Below are 15,891 nucleotides of genomic sequence, written 5' to 3' on the forward strand. Positions count from 1 at the left end.
GGCTGCCGGGGCTGGGCTGGCTGCTAGGTACTGAGCATAGCTGGGGAAAGACAGTAGCAGAAAGGCTCAAGCAGCTGTTTCAAGAGCAGAGAAGAGCTTCCTACAGCACAAGTGCGAGGTGGAAATCTTGAAAAGAGCCTGAACCCAGCGAGCCCCCGGAGCCTCATCCACACGCGGCGCTCGTCCCCGGGCGCGCTGCCCCTCTCCATCGCCCGCTCTTGAGAACACGACGCAGGTCTGCCACAGAGACCCCGCGCAACAGCTACTGCCTGCAGCTCTGTCCTCAAACACCACTGTAAGAAACAGGGCTAAAAATAACATTTCCCTCTCTTTCCCCATCTTCCTTCTAGCTTGCAAACCTCAGCCACCACCACTAAAGCCCACGGCGCCCCAGCACCAGCCCTTTTATAGCCAGCGAAGGCCCTGATTCCCCTGGCAAACACCTGCTGCAGCTCAGCTCTGCTGGTCCTCCAGCCAAGGCTGCCCTTAACTCCTTCCCTGCCAGCCTCTGCCCCTGCCCCCGGCGCTGAAGCCTGAGCTCTGCACCGCTCTCGCATTCCCGTGCTGATCCTCTGAGCCACCTGGGTCCAGCCGGCAAAATTAAAGAGCAGTTACACAAGAGAAAGTGGTAATTTGGCTGGTGGCTCTTACAGTTTGCTGGACAGGGGAAAATGAAAAATTCTACCCCCTGGAAAAATACCGCGCTGGAATTGTTCAAGTCAGAGTCAGGCAACGGGCATCGGTTCGAAGCCAACACGCGGTACAAGCACAGAATGGATGCTGCCGTACGCCCCGCAGACAAACCACCATGCAGAGCGGCTGTCAGACACTGCGAGGGCACAGAGGGAAGGTGAGATCTTAAATGCTGATTTCTGGCTGAGTGACAGCTTGCTGGATGGAAGCGAAGCGCGGCCCCTGCCTCCTTAGCCCGGGAGCAGCTCTAGAAAGCAGCGTCCCTGGCACCAACATGTTTGCTGCAGACAAGAGATGCGCCCCACGAGCATCATTCCTGGCGCCCTGGGGGGAATCAGCTGCTTCGGCTGCTATTTGATCTGTCCCCGGGGACTGAGAGCACTCCAGCTCCTGCGCCTTCAACTTCAGAAAAAAACTGCCAGCAAGAGACAAAAAAATGAAAAGTTGCGGAACTTGATCAGTAAGGGCTACTTCCGCTAGTAATTACTAATAGTTTCACAAATATTTTGTTACAAAGAAAAGGTAAAAAAGGGAGGAAAAAAAAAAAAGAGAAAAAACAAATAATTCTTGAAGCCTGGACTCCAATTAAATTTTTCAAATTATTGTAAGCAAGAGGAAAAAAATGCACAGGCAGGACAAATGTTCTCCTAATTACCCAAACACTTTATTAACCAATGCTAATTAAAGCGTTTCTTGGAGTCTGACAAATGTCTGAAATTGCTCAATTTAGAAGTTAGTTTTGACTCCAGTAATTTATGCAGCATTAGAAAGTTACGCGGGAAAAGTATCTTTCAGCTAATGTTTTTTTATTAAAGCTGACAGCAATAATTAGTTATTTGCTACTAATGGGGTGGCCCCTTGAGGGGAATTTGCCGAGATGGATGGATTGGGCTCCTTCCAGCATTAATTGGTCTGAGCCTCGGTCAGATGCTCCAGCAGAGATTGTCCCAAGCACAGCCTCTCCTCTTCAAACTCACCCTTTGGTTCCCTTACAAAGAAAACAAGCCGTATGACTTGATCTATAGCTTAGAAAAAATATATTATTTTTAAAAAATAATTCCAGCCAAGGAGGCGCACCAGCACTGGGCACACCGCCTGCCCCGCCGGGAGGGGCCGGGCCCCTGGGCTCCAGCAGGCAAAAGTCATGCACTAAAATACAGCTGCTAAAACCAAAGTTCAGCAGTAATGGGAGCAACGCACCGTCTCAGCAAATGAAGCTGAAAGCAGATTTCCTCGGAGCTCTTGTTTTGCTGGAAGTAAGTATTTTGTGCGGTGCGGTCCTAGCAGGCAGTCATCACCCAATTAGTGACGAGCTACTCGCTCAGAGTAGAAGTAATACACATTACAAACGCCATTTGTTTTGTTCCTGAGAATAATTGATCATCTTTTTAAAGGGACAGTGTAAAAACATTAGGCTTGAAATTAAAGCTTCACCCAGCAAAGAGAAACCCGAATTTAACGCTGAACTGTTATCATGGGTCTTTATACCATTGTGTCTCATAAATCCCCAGCCACTGGAGTCAACTGATTACGTGAGAACCTCAGCTCTTGTTAAAAGTAGATTTCTGCTTTTCTCAGACACAGAAAAAGCCCTGAACACAGGAAACTAATGAGCTGCGTGGATTCAGAAATCAGAATGCAAAGAAAGAAGATCCAGATTTTCTTTTCATCTCATTTTTTGAGCTTGACACATAATTTTGGATGCTTGGGTTGTCAATACCTTTTGTTTCTCATCTTTCCTATAAACTGCAAATGATCCAATTATAGAGTAAAAAGAACAGAAAGGGGGGAAAACTGGAGAAATAGAATAATCTATGGGGGAAAGAAAGTAGCTGAGATGAAAAGCTAATGAAATGACAAATGTAACACCACTCAGACGAATTAAAAGGGATTTGGTGTCAGACAGAGAAGAGAAGGCAAGAAAGTATGAGATCAGCCCAAGGACTCAGTTCTCATCCCATGGCTCCTGGATCTGTGCTTGATCCACACTTCTTCTCTCAATCCAATGCCTGAGTCCATGCTGGATTAAAAGCATAGCAGAGGAGAGCTATTCCAAGCTCTGGCTGAAAAATATCCCAAGCTACGTTCTCTCTGTGTTACAGGGATGCTTTTCTTTTGTGTTGAACAGATTTGCCATGTTGTAAAACAAACCTGAATTCAACCAGAGAGGATCTCTGGAGCCTGATGTGAAAAGCTCTATTTTTCTTCTCTTTCTCTTTTTTGAAAAAGATAGAAGGGAAATGTGCCATAGGCTGAGAAAGGCACTTAAATCATGCTTGCAGAAGAGGTTAACGGGGAAGCCTTGACAGGTATGCTAATGCTCTGCTATTTAGTCTGTAGGAACTGACATTAAAAGGCCTTGGTTAAAGACACGACTCAGTGTTTGAGCAATTTAATGAGGTGTTTCACATATCCCGACCTTGTAGGAACTATCACAGCTTTCCGAATGTTTCTGGTTGTGTTGGCCATTTGGGCTGACACCTGGACGTGTTGCTCACCTGCAGAAGCTGAGCCCCTGTGCCAGCGCCTTCCCTGCGCACAGCACCACGAGCAGTGCGGGTACGGGGGCACTGCGGTCAGCAACGCGCCCTCTCCTTGTGCTAAGTCCAGCAACACCACTCCACCTCTCACCATGTGCTTGAGCCCTCGACAGACAGCATTGACCCAAAACGCAGGAAAATCTATGAAAAATGTCAGGCGCAGAATGTATCAATTTTGACCTTTAAATTTTCGAAGTCTCTTTTACCACTCATTCAGTGTAAGAAAGGAAAGCTGATTTGACTTCAGAAATGGAAAGTTTTGATAAAGAAGTCAAAACCTGGCACTGGGACTATTTCAAAGTTAAGCACGAACTGTGCGTGACAAATGCCACGGCTCGGCAGGTCTGACACTCAACAGGACAGCCAAGTCTGGCTCCTACAACGATGGCAAACTGAAGGTGTCGTGGCTGATGGCACCAGCAAATCCAAGCCAGCACCCATCCTGCCCCATCACTTCCCTGCCCGCATGCCTCAGAAAAGGGTTCTCCTGACATACGATCATCAGTTACTCCTCTTGCCTTCTTTATTCTTATTCCTTTGGAACCAAGTCAGCATGGTACATTTTAGCAATGGGCTCTTAGGACTCACACTGCTTTGGATAAATAGATATACGAGTGACTTAGCATTTAATATTTTAAAGTCTTGGGGAACAGCACAGCATGCAGCACTTTGCCCAACTTGAGCACCGCGTGTAATTTACAGGTTGCTGCATGCTCAGCCAGGAAAGCCTCAGGGTCCATATTTCTCTTCTCTCCCTGGAAGCTGCGTGTGGATGCACTCCTGGCTCTGGCAGCGCTGAGTAGCAGGCACCAGGGAGCTGCAGCAGCTGGGAACGTGAGCTCCTGGTGCAAGTAAGCGCAAAAGCTATTTCCGAGCTATCTCAGTGGCTCAGAAATCCAGCGCCCATTCATTCCAATATGGCCTGGCCATCAAGAAGCCTGAAAAATTATAACCTAAGCCTTAGCAAAATAGCAAGAGCAAAACACGCAGGGCTCATCTCAGGGAAATCCCTTGCAAGGCTTTGCTCAGTTCACCAACTACAGCCCCTCGGCCAGCCCCACACGCAGCCCCCACTGCACCACGCACCCATGGGACCCCCCCAGGGGGCTTGCAGGTCCCTCATGCCCAGTGGACCTGCAAACGCCAGAAAGGAGATTTAGGAACAGAAGAGTCACTTTATTTTAAAGCTTTTAAGGGAATATTGAAAAGAGTGGAAAGGGGTTTTGATCTTTTTTTTCTCCCCTCCAAACTTGGAAAAAAAAAAAAAGCTTTTAAAATAAATAGCTGGCAATGTCTCTTGTTTGAGTAATTCTTTGCCAGCAATAAATGTGTCACTCTAAAGTGCTTTATTTAGAAATAAAAAAAATGTTTTTCTTTGTAGAGCGCTCTGCATTACATCAAGTTAAAGGCTGGAAGCGAAATTCTCTTCCTCACTCTGCATACCCCTCCCTGCTTGATACATTCATATATTCTCCTATAATCTGATCTAGGTTATAAAAATATATATAAAAAAAAGAAAAAATAGAGAGACATCTGGCTCTCCCACACATCTGACATTTCCCTTTATGCCTGGTTTAACTTTTTTATGACTGCCTGGGTTCGCTTCACTGGAGAATTTCTCCCTTCAAATGAGTTTCCTGTTTTATGTTAGAAAATTTTCCTTTAGACAAACCTGATAATTTTTCAAGTTAAAATGTGTATGTTTTAAGTACTTAGGAAGTTTAAGGATCCTACTGATGGGGACATAAATCTGAGTTTATTCACGCTGGAGTCCCTGTGTCTAACCGATCCTTTTAAAAAATAAAAGGGAGAGAGAGAGATAGATGGAGACATAGGGAAGAGAGATTTTTTTTTCCTTGTGTTAAAGCAGAACCCCCCCAAACTGTCAATTCAGTAAGAAATTTATTAGTAGCTGCTCGTACTTTATGTGCTGACGCCAGTGGAAGGTAGTACTTGCAGTTTCTCCCGCACGTACGTGTTCAACAGCAAGCAAAGAGGGGGCTGCCCCAGCGTCACCATCACGTACGGGGTCAGACCTGCGGGAGCCCAGGCTTGGATGCTCCGTCCCTGCTGGGGCACCGCCTTGGCACCAGCAGCTTTGGGCCGAGGCACCGGAATTTTTGTCCCTGGGAAGGCAGGATGGGCCAGGGCACTCATCAGAGGCCAGGTTTGGTTTTACCCAAGCAGTAGCCACGCAGGCTGCACAATGGAGGTGCCCGCTCTGGGCACACGTTAACTGGGAGCAAGAGGGTGTCTCTGCCTTCCACAGCTCACCTCTGGGTCAGCCTTCGTCTCACCCACTGCTCCTCCTCCAGCTCCTGCCTCATCCTCCTCCAGCTCATCACTGACGTCGGGCTGCTGCAACGCAAGATCACGTAATGAATAAAAGCAGGACGAGTCCTATTGTTCAGTAATAAGGAGAAAAAAAAAGTGATCAAAAAAGCCAGGGACTTAAAAGACCAGAATTATTTCTCACATAGAATAGGGGGAAAAAAATAAAAACCCTAACATGCCTTATCGCAGCGGAGAACAAGCGCTGTGCAAATGTGTGGGCCTGTGAGTGGCGTGCAGGTTGTTTTGAATAGACGTGTGACATTGTCAGGGAACCTTCCATTGTGCCTCTGAAAGGCACTCGCAACATTGCATGAAAATCAGTCATTTGTGTCACCCTGAGAATGGGAAAAGATGCCGTGGAGGTTTTTTTTTTTTTTTTTTTTTAAGGCAATGTCCCCAGAATAAGACCTTCAAAGCCAGATAAACCTTATTTCTGAGAGGCATGGAAAAAAAGGCAAGAAAGCAAAAGTTTGGGGAAGCTCAACAATCCAGGTTTCTTTAGATAAACAGATACAGCCGTCCTTCCCTGGGCCATCAGCCCTGCATCCAGAGCCCCTGGTCCGCCTTGTCCCTCCCCAGGCACAGCTAGGACCACGGCCATAAAAGAGCTGCAGGCACCCACGGCTCCCCCAGACCCAGCCCCGCTGCAGGACCTCGCCCCTCCGCGCCTCCCTCCTGCATGCCAACCCCGGCTATCGGGGCAGAAGCGTTCCCCCAGCCCTGCTCCCCATCAACTTAGATGAGAAAACACGATCGATCCCGTCCTCCAGCATTTTGCAGATTGTTCAGGGGAACAACAGCTGGGGAGACTTTTTTTTTTTTGACAAATGCACTTTCATTTTCAGCTGAGTTTCCTCTCTGGGAAGAAAAGATATGTTCTGTCGGTTCTAATTAGCTGCCCCAGTCACTCACAGCAAGGGACTTCTGATTTAGCCTTTGCTTAAATCCTTCCCAGCTTTCTCCCAGGTGGCAACCCCACATTTCCACCCCTGTTCTGCCAGCCCCAGGCCCACATCCCTGGGGAGGATGTGGCCCCAGTGCAGGTCCAGCTCTGCTCATGCATGGGAGGAAGCGCCCACCGGGCAGGGCTGGGGTGGCTTTGGGCTGTACGTGTCCTCCTCGTGCACATCCTGCTCCATGCCCCATCACGTCCCACCCAGCAGCTCCCAGAGCAAGGAAAAAGTGGATTCAGCCACCCCCAGCACCAGGGGAACACCGCAAGGTCCCCAGGGTGCTCCCGTGTCCCCACGCTCCCCTCTGCTGCTGCAGGGTGGCCTCAGGATAGAGCTGGTGTGGGGACAAGGGGGCTCTGGCGGACTCAGTCCCAGCAAAGGCTCCACTTCCAGGTTTCATCCAAGTGCCTAATTAAATCTTCAGAGCACTAACTGCTTGGGCTCCAACACAAATAGCTGCAGAAGCCAGAGGGAAGGCAGGGGAAGGACAGAGGTGGAAAAAGGAGGGAGAACCCTAAAATAAATAAATTAATTAAACAAATAAATAGATAGAGGAAAAACAGAGGGAAAATAAAATAAAACAACCTGCAGTGCCGGATGCCCAAGCACTCATTAACAGCATGACAGAAGGGAAGAGAAGTGTCTCATTGTCTGAGGCTGTCATCCTTCATTCTGACGAGCACTTAGAGAGTCGCGACCCCTTTCAGCATCTCCACACAGACAATCAGCCCCGCGCATCGGTCACTGCCGTGCGCTCGCCGCATCCCCGCCTTATTGCAGGGATACGCGGAGGGAAGGATATCATACCATCGGGGAGGGCTGCGCCCACGCCACCGAGGAGGGAGCAGGGACGCGGGCACTGCCCTGCTGAGCCCTCCGCAGCAAAGCCCCATGCCATGGGACTGCCTTCAGCTCAGCTCAAAACCTCTTCTCCTGTGCCTGCAGCTCACACACCCCAGCATGGAGAGAGAGCAGCGAAGGAGTGAGCTGATGGGTCTCCTTCCTCAGCTGGTGCCTGTGGCCCCCAGCCCAGGCTGCCTTGCAGGAGGACAGGACTATTCCTGCACACACCTATGGGCTCAGGTGTCTCTGGGAGGCCTTGCTGTTAGCAGCTAAACAATTAACAGAACTTGGTTTAAAGAAAAAAAAGTGTCATCTGCTTAGAAGGAGCCCAGGAGGGGGCAAAGTGGCATTTGTGGAGAGGCCAACAGATGGGGGACTGGGGAGATGGACGAGGCAGAGGTGATGAATGAGCAGGAAAGCTGGAGAATCTGCAAACCTGTGTTTTTGGTGCTCTACAGACTGAAGATTTCAGCTGAGGCTGCTCCCTAGCATCACAGCTTGTTACCTTTCTGCCTGAGCTCCCTTTGTGCTTTATTATAATTTTAAAGCATGGTTAGCACTAGTGAGAGATACTGAATTGACAGCCCCAGAGTGATGCCTCCAGCACGCTGCCCTCCCACTTGGGTTGCTGTTGTTATTTGTGTATTTGCAAGCTCTGACAATAGGCTGATCACTGCACGGATAATAGAAGCAACCCCTGGCTCGGTGGGTTCATCTCCGAGGGGGGGAAGGACATCAGAATTCAGGGTTGGTTCCAGCCAGGAAAATAAAGGAACAGGGCACACTGGTGACAACGCTTTTGGGGGGCACGGAATAAATATTTGAAAGACCTGTTTCTGTACTCGCTTGACCACTTGATGAGTCAGCAGCACCAGGAGCCTGTTTGTCAGGAGGGGATGCTCCCCGGGCTTCGGTTCCGTCTGCATCGCCCCGCAAACCGCAGCGATTCCTGCAGCCTGGTCGCCATAGGAATAGCTCGTTCCTCCTTGATGGACTCCTCTACTCAACCTGTTGTGATTTAAATTAAAGACAGCTGGTCTCATGCTGAAACCGGTGTCACATGCCTTTTAGCAGCAGCTTGCCTATCAGTTTGCATTCCCTCCTCCAGTCATCCCAGGATGCTATAGCTCTCTTAGGTGGGGTTTATCATGACACAGAACAAGCACTGTCAGTGCTCGCTCTCAATGAAGCAACAGCTCGGAGCACACTGAACGCCTCTGGATTTTCTCTGCAAACATTGCTTGTTGCAGGGAACTCCCGTTCTGCCGGACTGTTTGCTCCTCGTCAACACAGGAAATTTGGCTGGGTGCTTCAGAACCCCTAGAGCAAACACTGTAGTTATTTAAGCAAAAAAAAGCAAACAGCTTTTAGCGAAATGTGGAGAAAATGGGTCCGCTGCTTTATCCCATGTCCTGCATGGGCTGTCACAGCCCACGAGGCAGGGGGCTGGCTGGGGAAGTGCCTCCAGGGCCACAGTGAAACACCAGGAGGGGACAGGGCCATCGGCCCCACAGGCAGACCCAGGTCCCATTGCCTGCTCCCCGCGTGCTGGAGCAGATTCTGGCTGCCCTGCTGTTCCACCTGCTCCTGCCATTTTCTCCTCTGCGGTGACTAATAGCTGTTCTCAGCTCCACAGCCTCTGCGTGCTTTCCCTCCTCCTCCTTTCCCTCTCTGCACAGCTCCTGAGCCATGATGCTGTGCTTGCCACCAGTTCACCTCGCTCTGCCCAAAAAACACCTCCTGCCTGCCTGCCCCCCCCCCCCAGGTTGAGGGCAGCAGCCCCCCGTGTCAGAGCCCAGCACCCCACAGGACCCCGTTCCCCAGCCAGGCACCGCTGGTGCCACCCCAATGCTTGGGGCTCGCACACCAGAAGCCTTCCCCTCCTCGTTTCGGGGGAGCTGCTGCTGCTCCTGGCTGGGCTTATAACACTTGTTTATTTATCCAGTTTTACTGTACTGAAATTGAATGTGTGTTCCAGTTTTTCCCCGATTCCGTAAAGGGACACCAGTTACATTGTAAGTCCAATTTATCCTTTGCAATGTATTCATTAAATCCCAGTTAGGTCCTGCATTATTTAATGCAATTGATGATGTAATTAAGCTACAGGCAGACATTAACAACCAGAACCGTCAGGGAAGTTTAGGATCCTTTACTACCCTGTTCCTGGTGTTATACAGCTTCTAATTTCATAACAATTACTCTAACCAGTTGGTTAAAGCCACACACTTCACGCATACTGAATGCCCAAAGCACGGCTCTAGAGCAGACCGGGGTGCAAGGCTGTGTTGTCTGCTGCCTCACTGCAACATCCCACACGAGATATGTGGATGGCATTTCTGCTGTCTTTGCTTTGCCCATTGTCCTCTATCCACCTAATTCAGAATAGAAATTCCTTTATTTATATATAAAGGAATTTTGATCCTGAATATATGTATATATAAATACAAAAATCCCCATGCTGGCTTCCTCTGAATTAATCCTGATTTACTCCAACAGAAGTTGCAAGTACTCTAGCCCCCTTTCACATCTTAAAGTGAAATGCATAACCCTCAGTCTCAGGTTTCACAGCGTGGGAATAATTAACTTGTTTTATTACTGGGGGCTGGAGTAGGAGGAGAAGTTTGGGACCATCTGCAAATTACTCAGAGCTGCGCAGACAGGGTGCAGCAGTGCCATCCTTAAAAGTACATCAGATCCAAAGACATGAACGCCTCCAAAACGTGCGCGTGACCTGATTTTCACTCGTATTCAGGGGAGTTATTCCAGCACAGCATGAAGGCTTTAGATAGCAGACAGTCCTGCCCAGGCACTCTTTCCTCAGCAGAAATCCTCTTTTCCCCCAACACAATCAAGCCTGTTCTGGACCCTCCACTTCTTATCCACAGGTAGAGGGAAATGTGGAACCAGCACATCAGCTGGAGCACTCCAGCCTACCCTGGGGCTAAACAAGTGACAGCACAGAGCACTTCCAGCCCCCAGCACAGGGTGCACCCCTGCTCCCAGAGCCCCCCGCATCCACCTGGGCACTGAGGTTTCCCACCAGGCACAGCACAAGCAGCAGCTTCTGCAGAACCCAGGCAGATAAATACTCACCTGCTGATGTTCACCGACCACCGGGAGACCTGAGGTTGGGCTTTGCAAGCTGAGGAGGGGATTTTCACCTCTGCTCACAGGAGCTGGCCAACAGCAGAGGCTGCAGCAGGGAGGAGCTGGTGCTGGGCAATGCCTGGGTGCTGCAGGCACAGCAGGGAGGCTGCAGCTCTTCCCTCCAGCTCCTGCCTTGCTCTTGGAGCACCAGCTTGCTCTTGATGGCACAAGCACAGGCCTGAAGCTGAACCTACCAAAGGCTTTGTGGGACTGAGGTGAAGCTTTAATAATAACTGCCATTGCATTAGGAGATTGCTTCCTTGTGCCTTATCTGCCCAGAGATATCAGCAGCCAGGATCTTATCACACTGTAATTACCAGGCCTAGATTTGCACTAATTGGCTCTCTGGAGTAAAGTTACCTCCAATCTGTGTATTATGGGTGCTCAGCAGGAAGCGATTTACAGCTGAACAGGTTATATGGGATGATCTAAGAAGGATTAGCTGCAGCTGCAGCCAAGGGGGTGAGGAACAGGGGTGGTGGGCATAGTGAGAACATGCCTCTGCCCCAGGCTCTGCCCCAGCCCCTTCAGAGGGTGCACAAAGCAGGGTACTTGTGATGGAAGTGTGCTCTGTGAGCTGCTCTCCCTCAGGGTGCACAGCCGGAGCCTGCCGGGGGGACACAGTGCTGTGCTTGGCCAAAAACCAGGCACCCTGTGCTCTTTCTGTTGGTTCACATGTTCCACCTCCAAAGCCTGCTGTGCCTCCCCAGCAAGCTTCTCTTATGTCCTGTTGCCATGCAAAAAGTGCACAACAATTACAGAAGGTCTCTGGGAAAATGCAGAAGCAGCTCCGAACACCTGCGGGGGGCTGGCAGCAGCGGAGCCACGCTCCTGAACCAGAGCGCCTGTTTGGACGCTGCCTTTTCCCTGTAATTAGTGCATATTTGTCTCTTTGACTTCAAGTGATATTTAGCAGTTTAGAGCTTGGGACCCTCATTACTTCAGCAGCGTGATAAAAAAATAGATATGTAATTGAGATGCTGTTCCACTCCTCTGGGACCGCGGCGCTGCCTGGCTCGGCGGGATGCGGAAGCGTGTCGCCCTGATCAGAGGCAGATAAGGAGGCCAGTTGATTAGGCTGGATCCCACAGGCAAACCCTAATCTCGCAGTCTGTTTGTTAACTATCTGCCTTTTTGTGATGTTTGGTTTGCATAATGTGATAATGTAATAATGTGATAGCTCTTTAAGAGGGAAATGAATCCAAATTAGGGGTGGGGGACGGGTGCACTGCAGTGAAGGCAGATCCTTGTGCCTGCCGGTGGGACTGGGATGCTGTGGAAGTGGCAGAAGGGTGGGCCAGAAGAGTTCTCAGGGAGCACCAGTCCATGCCCCAGCCCCCGGGCAAAGGGCCTTTTGGTGCCCTCGGACACTTCCAGCAGCAGCTTTTTGCCCTTCCCTGGCCACTGGCCCCAGTGCCGCTCCTGCAGCTGCATCGCTCTCTCCTAGCAGCTGGTGTGGAAACCTCATTTCCACCGAGTCCAGCTGCTTTCCTGCTGTCCATCCCATGTCCTTGGAGAGTGACCAAATGTCATCTTTTCATTTATTTATTTTCCCATAACACTATACTTTGGGAAGGCAGGTAGCACACGGCCTTTCCTGGGCTCAGGCACGCCTCGCTCCATCCCTCGCAGGCCGGGTCTCAGCGAGCTCTAGCAGGGACACAGCTGTGTCCTCCTAGCGCGGACAAGGTCATATCCTCAATGCTGTCTGCTAAAATAGCATAATAAAATTACCTCACATGAGCAAGACGTTCCTGCTAATCACAGCTTTGCTGGTTTAAGTGCTGCTACATGAAAGGTTTTGCTGGCCCAGTTTCCCCACTCTGCTTCTCACCTCTGCTAGCGCAGCAATGTCAGCGGAGGACTGTGGCGTACACATGGGTTCTACAAATTGATGCTCAGCAGCCACGTTTTGGGCTCATCTCTAGTCCACAGAAATAAAGAAATCCAGCAAGAGCTGACTTGCCACCTGGGAGCCCACCAGGACACGCGATCAGTTGTTCCCATACCGTGTCTCCGTCCGGCATCCGTCGCCCGCGTTACCAGCCACAGCAACTGCCGACGTCCTCCTGGCGTCTGCGGGTCCTGGTGGGCCCCGTCTGCCACAGTCCACAGACCCTGAAAGAAGCAGTCCCAGCCCCAGAGAGTTTAAACTCTGGCAGACAGAAACAAAAGCTGAAAGATGAGCAGGTACGTGCCATCCCCCAGCTGCTCCAGCGGCTGCAGGGTCACAGAAGTCAATGGAGCGAGGAGGCTCCGTGGCACCCGCAGAGGTGGCTGCAGAGGGCTTCAGATGCACCAGGCTCGAGCTGTGCAGCTCCGGGCAGAAAGCACTGCATAAGCCTGGGAAATTACTCTTCTATTTTCTGCTAGCTGCAACTAAAAAACAGAGAATAAGAGAATCAGGCAGATGAGAAGCTAAGTTAGGGATTTTTTTTTCTTATTTTTTTATTTTTAAATTTATTTTCTAAAATAAAAAAAAAATCACCTCAGAAAATCATAGAATGATCATCTGGAAACCATGAGGCAGCGGTCGTACAGTGGGCCCTTCCTTGGGGCAAGATTTTTAATAACTTCCTAGCTATGGGAGGCTGCTATCAAATCGCAGCTGGAAGATTTTTTTTTTTTCGCCCAGCTGGATCTTGAAGGCTTGTTACATCATTAACTCCCCGAGATAATTTTTGAAAGGGAGTTGTTTGTGGCTTGTTTGATTTCTTTCCTGACATATCTTCCAGGTAAATCTCTGCGCTTCACAGTGCTTTTCTGTTTTCTGAGCCAGAATAAAGCCTCTGATGTGACAATCATCTCCTGTCGGACAAAAACATGGGCTAACATGCTTTTACCATGTGAATATTACATTAACACCAAATATCACGTCTCCTTTGCTGGCCTCTGCAGATGAGGAGCAGAAAGGTTCCCTACTTGGTGATGTCTGGCTGGTTTTTTAATTGCTGTCCTCGCAGTACTGGCGCTCGGTCACAGCAAGCAGCAGTACAAGCCGAGGTGCACTAACACCGGCATGGCACCACGTGGCTCTCAGCTGCCTGGTTGCCATCTTTTGCTCTTTAGCTTATGTTTAAATTGACAGATTTGGGGTTGAGAAGAATTTTTTTCCTTCGGATCATATTAACAGCAATCGTAGTAATCTCTCTTTTTTCTTTAGGTATAAAGAAATTCCTTGCTATTGAGAAGGCCTAAGGTCAATGCTTTCCATTCTCCTGCTCTCACTGTCTCACATTTGTTATGTTTCTCTTTTTCTCTAGATCTGAAGTTTGTAACAGGCACTGAGAGATGCTTCGTGGCCCCCGGTAAATGAAGGCTTTCTGTAAACTCTTCTGAACTGCTGCGTGAACGCCCTAGATAATGGAGGACTTTCTCCTCCTGGTATGCTGCCTGAACAGAGGGAGCAGCAGTCTTTACCTCACGTATAACACTTTCATTAACTTTGGCTGAGGACTTGGGGATTTGATACTTTTTCCTTTAGTGTTTAGTTCCAAGAGCGGAGTACACAGAAACCCATCATGCAAATGAGTCCTCAGAGTTTGGGACCGTTCAGGTTGGCATCCACGTCTTGAACACTGTAAGTCTGGCCCACTTCTAGTCTATTAAACGACTCACAGAAGTAACTGGACATCAGTCATCATTCTTTTACTCCTTACCAAGTTATCACTGGAAAATGACCCTTTATCCATGAGTTGTCTCAAATGCACTTGTGCACCAGTTTTAAATGAGTTGCCTTTTAATTCCATCAAGTGCTCGCTTGGTCCTGCAGCATGGGGAAGGATAAATATTGCTTCTGCTACAGGAAACAAAGTGGCTTTGGCTGAGAAAATATGCCTGTGGGGAAAATTGGTCTGGAATCGCTGTTATTGATGACTCAGGTACAGAGGGAACATCTCTTTTGAAATCTTCTCCCCCACATGCTCTGTCCTGTCCACATGACTCATCCTTGGCTTAAAGGGATTACTTAAGAGTGACAGGGGAATTTGATCTCCATTAAAACCAAATCATTTGTCACTCTGCAAAGAGCAGTGACAAGGAGGACAATTAGTGCAAACAGGGAGGCAATGTTTATGATGTAGAGGCTTGTCCATTAGTCAAGTGTTTATCAGTGTGGGTGTTTGCCCATCCTTGAAGGATAATGAGATATTTTGGTGGGGTCATGCAAAGGCCTCCCCATCCTTCTCCAGAGCCTCAGCTTTCATTAAAAAGATAATAAAAATAAAATAATAAAGTAGTTTTCTGGCTGTCGTGTGCAGCTCAGCCCTCCTCAGCAGCAGCAGGTGTAGCTGATGCTGGCTGTCCTGCCTGCTTTTGCAGAGAGCCTGAGCCAGGGCGTCCAAGTGAGCAGATCTCTGTCCCCAGGTGAGCAGGGGTCCCCACATCAATGCCCGGGGCTTGGTGCACTGCCTTTCCACAGAGCACATGGGGGGAGATTGCAGAGATGCCCACTGGTGAGCCATGGCACAGTTCGTATTTTAATCCCTCAGCAGCACAGGGCCACGGGAGGAGTTTAATTCCTTTAAGTGTAGGCTCAGCTGTCAGTAGCACGGGAAACTTTGCATTAACTCACAGAGAGAAACTCACCAAGCAACTGCTCATAAGTCAGGGCACAGTCACGTTCCCTAGGAATGGCTTTGCAGCATCATCCTGCTCTTGGCTGTACCCCACTCGAATCGCACATGAACCCTGCGACCGCTGCATGCCCTTCGTGCAGCCCCTGCCCACAGAGGCTCCTGCTGGGGTCCTGGGGGCTCGCCTGGGGACAGCACAACCTGCTCCGCCTCCCCACCGCACCCTGCAGGCTCCTGGCACCACGAAGCACCGTAAGAGCAGACAGCATGTCCTTCCTGCTCAAGTGGCCCTGGGAGCGCTTCTGTTCTGCAAACGTCCGCCCCTCGCCTTTTTCACTCCATTGCTTTCCTTTGGCAGACGGAGGAGTTTCCTGGATATAGCATTTGCACTCATCTCTGCTCAAATCTCCCAGAGAAGCTGAGACCTGGGCTTCCTAGGGACGTGTCCCATTTTCTGCTTTCTGCACTAGCAGTGCTGGCAAGGCACTGGCGTTTGGGGAGGGATGCGCTGTGCCGTTCTCTGCCCAGAGCACCTCGCTCTGGGCTGTGGTTTGCATTCTGCCTGCGGGTGGGTGGGGGACTCTGAGCACCCGGGATCACCGCAGCATTATGAGCTTTCACGCCGAGGTGAGTGGCTCTGGATACAGAAGCAGGTCATGCACAGGAGTGTGCTGGAGATGCTTTGATGCACAGGGGAAGGGGGAAGCGAGGAGAGAGGAGGGAGGAACTGACTGCCCGTGGCACAGACACCAGCAAGCCCGTGTCCACCTGCCCTGGCTTTGCTGAAAACTGAATTACTGAGTGCTT

At 49.8% G+C, this 15,891-nt stretch overlaps 2 long non-coding RNA genes across 9 annotated transcripts in view; one reads left to right on the top strand and one right to left on the bottom strand.

Moving 5' to 3' along the window:
* Positions 1-428: 428 nt before the first annotated feature.
* Positions 429-15,891, bottom strand: part of LOC308182649 — a 36,360-nt gene continuing 20,897 nt past the window's right edge. For 2 of the 8 annotated variants that reach the window (XR_013941983.1, XR_013941986.1), the window contains 3 exons: positions 10,457-12,889; positions 8,194-8,371; positions 4,296-5,591 (listed from right to left, as the gene is read on the bottom strand). This is a non-coding gene — a long non-coding RNA (uncharacterized lncRNA). Of the gene's footprint in view, positions 1,109-1,149; positions 1,682-4,295; positions 5,634-8,193; positions 8,372-10,456; positions 12,890-12,998; positions 13,790-15,891 lie in introns of those variants that run through there. The other 6 variants (XR_013941981.1, XR_013941982.1, XR_013941985.1 and 3 more) reach the window with 6 other exon arrangements.
* On the top strand, positions 12,571-15,082 carry LOC308182655. The gene is made up of 2 exons (XR_013941997.1): positions 12,571-12,700; positions 13,774-15,082. It is a non-coding gene; the product is annotated as an uncharacterized lncRNA (long non-coding RNA).

The sequence above is a fragment of the Anser brachyrhynchus genome (genome assembly GCF_964034855.1).
Source record: "Anser brachyrhynchus genome assembly, chromosome: 25".
In the NCBI taxonomy this organism is placed as follows: Eukaryota; Metazoa; Chordata; class Aves; order Anseriformes; family Anatidae; genus Anser; species Anser brachyrhynchus.